Source organism: Gymnoscopelus microlampas (genome assembly GCF_963454915.1).
Source record: "Gymnoscopelus microlampas genome assembly, chromosome: 4".
Classification (NCBI taxonomy): domain Eukaryota; kingdom Metazoa; phylum Chordata; class Actinopteri; order Myctophiformes; family Myctophidae; genus Gymnoscopelus; species Gymnoscopelus microlampas.
The window spans coordinates 40,023,225-40,033,566 of NC_139941.1; positions in this window are offsets into that span (position 1 = coordinate 40,023,225).

The following is a 10,342-nucleotide window of genomic DNA, read 5'->3' on the forward strand; positions in this document are numbered from 1 at the left end:
GAACACTTAGGCCTTGTTGTTGTTTGTTTTTTCCTGTCAAGATACTCAGCTCATAGTAAAGTGTATGTCTTAAGCAATGTGGATGGTGTCAACAGAATGGGTGACCTACCCCCCCTCCCCTCCCCCCCAACCAGGTATCCTTCACCAGCATCTATATGTAATTATAAAGGAATTCTGTGTGCAATTACATTAGGTAATAAGTACTGTAGAACATCATATGCAATGCGTGCAGCATGCACAGAGTAAGCTATAAGAGATGTATGCTTTCCCATTTCTGTTTTGCTTTCAGAATACAGTCAGTGCCTGACCAGTACTGTAGTAGGTATTTATTTCACATACATCAGTCACCAATGTGCGTGTAATCTCTTTGTAGGTCTCTAATGATTGATGTAAATGCACAGCATGTCCCCTTTGACATCTTAGCTGTACTGCAGCTCTGTTTAGTCTCTAAAATGTACACATTCTTGGGATCTGCAACATCTTGTCGGATGTTTACAAGGCCACAATATCATAGTTTTGAGCAAAGTAACCTTGAGACCCAGGTGTGACATACAGCAGTGTTAACACGGGACGTGAAGCCTGTTTCCCTCTGGTTTCGGCTGCTTTGCCGTGGAGAACAAGGTGTGTTCTGTTGCTGTGTATTTAGGTTCAGGTCTGCTTGCTTTAATGACTGATATCCTGGGGACAGGACGGCCAGGGGAACGCTGAGTCTGGCCATACCTCATTTCCCTTGTGTTTACGGAACTACCGGCAATGGCAGGGACACCCCTTCTCTCATGCAGCGCTGCTGCCTGCCAGCACAACACTATACCTTCACACATATACTGCCTGAAATAGGCCTCAGTAGTAGTAGCAGCCTACATGAAGTGCCTGGGCTATAGCCATTAGTGGTGTAATGTAATGTACATGTACTCAAGTACTGTACCTAAGTAAAATTTTGAGGTATTTTTTTACTTTACTAGAGTATTTCCAATTGTCTATACTTTTACTTCTACTCCACTACATCTCAAAGCAAATATTGTACTTTTACTGAGTACTGAGTTACTAAGTTACTTTGCAGATATACATTATAACATTATGAAACATACATTAACCACTTAAGCTTTAGTTTATACCTAGGCTATTTGAAAATAGCCGATCTCAAGCTCACAACGCGACACGTTGTTAGCTTGTAGATCTGCTATTTTCAAACATGTGAGTACTTTTACTTACATTTTGATACCAATACTTTTATACTTTTACTCAAGTCAATTTTGAATTCCGGACTTTTAACAGAGTACTTCTACATTGCAGTATTGATACTTTTACTTAAGTAAAACATGTGAGTACTTTTTCCACCACTGGTAGCCATGCAGCGAGAGTCTGCACAATATGAATGTTCTAATCATACTGACCACCCAAAATGAGTATCGTATTCTTCTAATGATCTCAGCAGCGACTGAACACACGGGCTGCATCATAATCTCGGCATGAGTCTCTCAGAAGAGTCTGTCCTTTGTCTGAAGTCGTGGGCCTGTCTAAAAACCCTATTTTATACTGGAATAAACTGTGTGAGAAAACTGATAGGAACCACAGAGAAACTGGACTGAAGTCAGCTGATTAGGAAATGCTGGTAGGAATCCAACATTGGTTGCACATACAAAAAGATGACTTGAAATAGGCAATAGAACTGTGATGCATCTCATTATCTATGCCAGTGGTTCTCAACCAGTGGTCCGGGGACCACCAGTGGTCCTTGAGGGGGTTCCAGGTGGTCCCCAGATAAATGTTGGAGAGCTGGTAACCAAATTTTAATGGACCCTTATAGATCTATAACTCTTGAGAGCGTAAAATGAAACCAAATGGACCCGTACGGGTCCATTTGGTTTCATTTTACGCTCTCAAGAGTTCAATTATTGTTAAACATCTGCATTACTTAATTAAATAATTGTTATTTTGATCTCTCCTAATGGTACCAACATCAATACATCATGGAATTGTGGACAAAATCTCATCCAACGACAACAAAATATTCTAAGTCTTGTGGGTCTGAGAGAGGCTAAATCTCATCAAATGGTGGTCCGTGGCTCAAATGCAGAATAAATAATGGACCTTGATATGAAAAAGGTTGAAAACCACTGATCTATTCTAGGCTATAAGTACTATAGTAAGGCATGTAATTTGCCATGCAGATATTTAAATTGATATCAATAAGTGTCAAACAGATTGCAGTTCTCTGCATGAGAAAGATATCTTAGCAGTACATTATCCTTAGATGTGTGTTTAGTTTTCATTTCATTTTTGTTCATCTATGATTTTGATCATATAAAAAAAATAAGAATTCCACTTAATGAGGGAGTTTCCAACTGAAAGCCATTGACCTGGCTGAAACTTCAGTGAGTCCTCTGGTCTAGTTTATGTGACCAAATGCAGTGAAGTGTGGGCTTTTCCATTCCTGTGTTTGAGCAAAGCATCTGTATTTGTGTGACCCCTGTTACAAACACAGATCCTGCTGTGAACACTAAAGCTTCGAGACCACTTGTGGGTGCAAATGCTTTAAACAGTTACTCTTGCTCAACTCCAGGCTCTTTCATGTGAAAGAGTTAAACAAAGGTACTTTGAAGTAGCAAAACAAACAGGACGGTAATGGGGAAAGTGACGTTGTTCAGGTTGTAGCGCCCTATTATTAGATGACCCGCTAATGTGATTGAAAACATCGTAATGAGGCTGTGTGTCTGTATTCATATATGTCACTCTACAATGACACAATAACCTGCATAATATATCTCAAAATTAAAATGCAGCCTGACCCTGACGGCCTTTGCTGCGTGTCACTCCCCATCTCTCTCTCTCCCCATATCCTGTTAGCGTACTGTCCTATCATTATAAAGGCATAAAAAGCCCAAGAATAAATCTAAAAATAAATAAATAAATAATATCTGACATCCAGTATAGTGCAATTTGGTCACGGTCAAAATGGTCAATTATTGATTAAACACATTGTCATACATTACTTCAACATAGAAAAAGGAGACTGGTTGCATCTGAAAGCATATTTTACGCTATTTCACGTAAGAAAATGATAATGTCAATTAATATTGACATTTGGCATTGTGTGGCTCACCTCTATATGGTCTATAGTGATAGACTGATTTACGTATATATCAATCAAGTTCTTTAGTCATTCCACTTGAAAATGTTGTGGAGATATGTGCTACAGTACATTGAACCCACTCATGCTGGCATGTTTTAGATATGGTTTCTTGGGATATCACAGTGACTTATTTCCCTGTGCACCCAGTCAGAGAACACCATAACCACCTTCACAGACACACACACTGGTGATGGTTTCTTAGGATTCATATGGTATTTGAGTTCAGCACCATTAGAAACAATTGATAATACGACAGGGGTATTTATTTCTACTTTAATCACAGGAGGGGACCTGGACTGCACACTCTGTAACATCATACTTTGAAAGTAATGGCTGTTTTTCTTGGATAATTTACAACTCAAATAACCTGCCAATGCTTTGCTTAAGTACTCACAGGCTGTTTAGCTGCTCACTCCAGTGCAACAATGCTCAGCTTGACATAAGTTTCAGCCAAAATTAGGTACAGTAGTCTACACCATGGGTTCCCAAACTTTTCAGCCCGCGACCCCAAAATAAGGCGGAAATTGACTCGCGACCCCACCTAAACCTAGAGGTCATTTATGCACATAAACTTGCACGTTCTGTGCGCATTTGTAATGTGTTAAAATGGTAAAATGTACCATTTGTGATCATTTTAGATGGTATTTCATCCATTCTGTTGAATAAAAAGTAAAAGAAAAAAAAAAAAAAATTTTTTTTTTTTTGAAATGACCCAAAATAATTTCGCGACCCCACGTCAGTCTCCCGCGACCCCAAGTGGGGTCGCGACCCCTACTTTGGGAACCCCTGGTCTACACTTACACTGTACACTTATACAAATCAGAAACACTTTATAATAAGGAACAACTATTACTGGTTAATTGATTTCATTTTTTGACAACATAGTATATTGTATGACTTTTTAGATTCTCTAATGGCGGGGCTTTGAGGGCGGCAATGTTGGTCAATATCCACATCCACAATACCCCCATCCACCACTTTTGTCCCAAACAGCATTTCCTGGAAAAAATGTGGTGACCCCATGGCTCTATTTCCCACCATTTGGTAAACATTTCCAGTTGGATGTTGTCTGATGTTGTAATATGTTTAGTTAGTGATAGTGAAATAGTGATGACATTTGCCCCATCTCATCCTGGCTCCATGTTGAAGTATCTTTGAGCAAGACAATGAACCCTGAAACTGCTCCTGATGAGCAGGATGGTGCCCCACATCAGTGGTTTTCAACCCTTTTCATATCAAGGTCCATTATTTATTCGGCATTTGAGCCATGGACCACCAATTGATGAGATTTAGACCCAAAACGTAGAATATTTTGTTATCGTTGGATACCATTTTGTCCACTAGGCTACCATAGGAGAGATAACAGGCAAATGTTGATCAAAATAACAATTCTTGAATTAAGTAATGCAGATGTGTAACAATAATTGAATTCTTGAGAGCACTCTCAAGAGTTAAAGATCTGTAATCCAGGGTCCATTTGGTTACCAACTCTCCATCATTTAGCTGGGACCACCTGGAACCCCCTCAAGGAGCACTGGTGGTCCCCGGACCACTGGTTGAGAACCACTGGCCGGTTGCCATCTGTGTTTTATTGATTGATTGATAGGTTTTGTGATGACATAGCATAGTATACATTAGTACTAGTATGCTTGTACCTTTAATGTGGAAAAGAGAAACCAATTTTACAGTAACTTTCTATGGATATACTCTATGTGCAAACTCTAAATATTGATATAAATTAGTATCGTATTAGGGGAGAGCAGATACACTTGGGATACGTTTTTATTGACACAAAATAACCTTCAATTACTCACAGACTACTTGAACAATAATGAAAATAATAATAATATAATAATGTGTACCCTGAACAGATACAGGTGTCTGCTAACAATTTATCAAGTTTTTGTTTACACTGCAACACAAATATGAAAGGCACTGTTTTGTGAGTATATTTTCCTAAGATTTCACTTCCTCAGGACAGTTAGGACAGTGGATAGTGTGAAATTAAAATTGAAAGAATTGCTATTTAATTTTGAACACCTTATAATTATGTCACCTGTTCACATGTCTTTGAGAAACATAATTTGTTTGTAGAACTTTATTTTGTATAAATGACTGAGATATGGAATTTGGCTGTCTTCCAAGTCTTCCAAATCAGTGGCACCTGTATCAGCTCAATGTGGTCACCATAGACCAATGGTTCTCAACTTTTTCATGTCAAGGCCCCCAAAACGATAAAAAAGTATTGCAGATCTACAAGCTCATAATGCGACACTGCCGCACTGCCGCGCTACCTCCCTGTACCTCACTTTGAGAACCAATGCCATAGACTATATGTGGTCTTTAAGGACAGTGGTGGACAAAGTCCTCAACCCCAGTACTTTTTTTTAATATTTTGTTTATTCAGCTGTTTTCAGCAGAGTTGACAGAAGAAAACATGATTTCAACACATCAGTTGAAATTATGTCAACCCCAGTACTTGAGTCAAAGTGTAGATACTTCGGGTCAAATATTACTCAACTACAAGTGAAAGTTTATCTGTCAAAATCTTTTATGTGTCTTAGAACAATTGCTTTAAAAACTCTTTAAGCATTCAAAAGCACATGCTTTTAAAAAACTCTTTAAGCATTCAAAAATAATATTTAACTTAGTAAAATATCAACAACTTGAGAGTAGCTTATTTATTTACCTTATAACTAGAACATAAATAAAGCATCACGATCACGTTAGTTCATGCAGGACATGGGAATCATAGGGCCGCCAGTTGTTAACAGCTGTCTGCTGATTGTTTCCAATTAGCCACACTTTTCACCAATCACAGCTCTGCTGATTGTTCCAAATCAGCCACGCTTTTCAACACTCCAATCACAGCTCTCTACAGGTCGGCCACCTTTAAACATGGCTTCCTCATCATTCATTAGATCTCTGCTTCTCATGCTGCTGCTGCTTCAAGCTTTGTCTGGGATAGGCTCAAAGGTTATTCTGATGTAATGTCTGTACTCCGCTCAATGTATTGCTTAAGGCCCACTCTTGTATACCCATGATTTGTATAGCGTTCCCTGATGCTTAGCATGCTGCTTAGCTAAAACATTTGGGAGCATCTTAAGAGCGGAGCCATCAATGCGGTTAACTGTATTCCAGTTGTTGCGACAAATGTTTAAATCTATTTACATTTATCTATTTACTGTATGGTGTGAGTGTTCCTGACTGAACGGAGGGTGATGCTTTTCATCAGTTGTGATAATAATGCAATCAGCCCCCTGGAAAATAACAATTCCCCTTTATAAAGCTGGGGTTTCTGAATGGGGCAAAAGGGGTTTCTCTGACTGGCTGCCACTTGAGTAAACATTCATCCAGTGACTTTGCAGTGGGTCTGAATCGGTCTTATTCAATTAAGAAAAGCCTGTGTCTTGTCAACACAAATCTTGTCAGATTTGTGTTGATTTGTAACGGGTAGGAACTTATAAACAGTATTGTCCCATTGTTGTGTCCCAACCGCCCCAGGATTACTGTCCCTGGGAGAGCAGACACAATTTGAACTCCAGCACAGACTGATAGGCCAATAAATAAGCTTTCCAACAATATGTATATTTTATTTGGCATAAATAAAAACAGTAGGGTAGTAGAACAACAACAAAAGAGCCAAAAACAATGAGATATTACAAAAAAGTGGAATCAGTAAGAAGGGTGTAAATTAAAGCCTGCAAAAACTCACTGCTTTGACCTGGAGTGCTTTTCATAGACTTAAGTGAAGACTTTCCCTCTCACTGAATTTACTGTCTACCTTGTTACATATTTCCATGTGTTTTCCTATGTGGATGTTTTGTATTGTGATTACTGAATTAATTACACGGTTTTAGAACCAGAAAACGGCAAAATTAAGTTTAAAAACAAACAAAGCATTGTGAGCTTTTAGAAAATATTTGAATAGGGCTTAAGTAAAAGCAGGCTTAAGAACTACCTATTCTCTCAGGGCTGCAATTACCTACTCTTGGGGATTGTGTGTGTGTGTGTGTGTGTGTGTGTGTGTGTGTGTGTGTGTGTGTGTGTGTGTGTGTGTAGTGAAGCACATTGAGTTTACATTGTTTTAAATATGCTAAACTATCTTGACTTGACTAGCAGGCACTTTGCCCACTACTGTTGTTGTATGGGCATTATCATGGACAATTTATCATTTTATATCATAATTACTGCATATTACATATCACTTAAAAATTCCCTCTTGATTCTTGATATCTCATCACTAAGCACTGATTTATCGACTCTGGCAGGTCCCGTGGCCAAAAATACGTGTGATGATGACTGCATGATTAGAAATAGTACAGTGACTGACTATGAGGGATAACCAGACTCTTTCACGTCACTCACATTTTGTTGTATTACCTCTTACCTTTCACTACTGTAACACTTGAACTTCAATAAAGTGGAATCTAAGTAGTATGACGTGTTTTATGACATTTTGTAGTATGCCTTATTTTTTAGTATGGTGTATTTTGGCAATATTGCAATAGCATGACTTATTTCTGAAGACACATACTGTATGACAGTAATGCCATAGTGTAGAATGGATTATTTCTGGCAACTATGTAGGGTATGTGTATTTTGGAGGACATACTTACAGTATATAATGTATTGTGTGGGGTAACAATAAATATGGGTAGTTAGATTACAATTTCCAATTCAGGCATTTACTGTAGCAGACACTCTTATCCAAAGTGACTCACCAATCTATCCAGGCAACGGTAGTTTTACAAGGAAACAAGGAGTGCTAGGGGGTGAGGTAGAGTCTAAAGAGGTGAGTGTTCAGACAGCAGTGGAAAATTGGTACAGTTAGTGAGTCTGCAGTCCTGACTGATGGAGGGAGGTCATTCCACAGCTTGGGAGCCAGGAAGGGTGAAGAATCTAGGTCACTTGTCGGAACGTTGGCCTGGGTGTCGTACTATCGTAGTGACACGTGGGGGACACACGCTCTATGTTCGCTGATCTATGTGTGCGGGAAGGGGTGTGGAGGTGGATCATATCCTGAAGGCATGGGGGGTGCCATGCCCTCTATTATAGCTTGTAGGTCATCGCCAATGTTTTGAATTGGATGCAGGCAGCAACCCGGAAACCAGTGAAGGGAGTGCAGAGCCTGCAGAAGTGGGGAGGAAAAGGATAACTCCAAAAAAGTCCTTGCAGTCTTGTTTCCATTGGGGTCCAAGGTATTCAATTCATCAACATATAAAATAGCACCAAACATTCAATGTAATCACAAATATAAAATACTATGTACAGAGTAGGAATGGGGATAAAGAAAAGGGGGGGGGGTTGCCTGTCTAAGGTAGAAGTGATAACTACAGTACCTCCTTTGGCCCCTTGAAAGGTGACTTTTCAGGGCTGTTTTAAAGGAAGCCAGTGATCAATTTCTTTTAGGGATGGGATGAGGGCATTCCACACTTGGGTGGCAGTGCTGTAGAAGGGGGATTTGCCCATGTTTGTTTTATGGGTGGGCGGTACCAGATCGTTGTTTACGCTCCCTCTAGTATGGTGGCTGTGGGTGTCGCAAATTCTTTGGAGGTATTTAGTCAGATATGCGGGTATCGAGGGCATTGAGGGCAAAGTCGCATTGACTAATCCAGTGGATCAGTTGCAGGGGTTTGAGAGAGCATGGACTCTAGCAATTAAGGAAAGAGCTGCAGCAGTCAAGCCTGGAGATGTCTGAGGTTTGTGATTAGGAGCTGGGTAGACTTAAGGAAAACCTTCAGGACTAGAGTGATCGCAATTTGGGCCTTGAAGGACAGTTGACTGACCAAGACCACTCAAGTTCTTGGCATTTTAAGTAGGAGTCACCAGGGTGTTGTTGTGTCGATGGAAATGGAAAGATCCTGCAGGGGGCATGACTTTCCAGGGAAGAGGAGAAGCTCAGCTTTGTCTATGTTGAACTTGACTTGGTGGGGAGACATCCGCACTGTGAAGTGTCAGCCAGGCATGCAGAGCTGGCTGAGAGTCTATACATCTTATCTGATCCGTCTAATAATTTAGTCTGTTTCGGGAACAGAATAGTGATACTCTGTCATTTTAATGGATGAGAGACTCTTTTGTTGAAGGTGGTTTGACAAGCCAAGCATGGAAATACGCTTGTCAACTCCATCTGGTCCTTGGTCTGCCACGTGGTCTCTCCAGCTGGACGTACGTGTTAAACGTCCCATAGGGAAGCACCCGAGGAGGCATCTGTATTACTGTAAAAGTGCACACCACCTCAAGTCTCTCCCGGATGACGGAGCGTCTCACCCTATCCCTAAGGGAGATACCAGCCAGCCACCCTCTGAGAAAACTCATTATGGACGCCTGTATCCGCAATCCTGTGTGTCATCAAAGATCTATATTTATTTATGTGATATAGCAATATTACAGAATTTGTATTTTTCATACATACTGTACATATATATATATATATATATATATATATATATATATATATATATATATATATATATATATATAGCATGAGCTTTTAATGACATACTGTAGTTGCATGAATAGTATGAATTTAGGCGACAATATTGTAGGCCTGTTATGACACATTTTGACAACATAGTGAAGTTAGCCGTGTTTGTGACCTTCCCCTCTGCTATAGTTCCTGGATGAGGTCCCACTGCATAAAGCTCCAGCTAGGGGCGAGACCGGCCAAAATGGCCAATTTTCACCTTTTTCTGAGCATCGTATATGTAAAGGTACGGTACTGTAGTCCAGCAATCCTACAGCTGTCTGCTGTTTTACTGGAAAGGAAAAGTGTATCGACGGCTTGAACAAACTTTTTCCCCAGCATGTGCGCCAAATTTAACATGGAGGCGTGCACGTGGACATTTAACATGGACACACACACACATGCGCACGCCTCCATGCTAAATTCAGCTCATGATGGGGTAAAAACAAAAACGTTTTAAAAGTTGTTGTTCTTATTGCAGTGGACAAGAGCTAGGGAGGCTGACCTAAATTTTAAGAATGCAATGCTGGTAATCAACTAATCATAAATGAGTTGTTATTTAAAACAATATATAAAACAATAGTTGTGTCTAGTAGTGTTACCAGTTATTGGTGTGTTGAGTGATTCATACAAATCTGTAGAATGAACATGTTCCATTAATAATGTGTGTGTGCCTTAAGGACAGAAATGAAATACTGAAGCACAATGACTCAGTAGACATAAAACTTAATATCTCAGGAAGT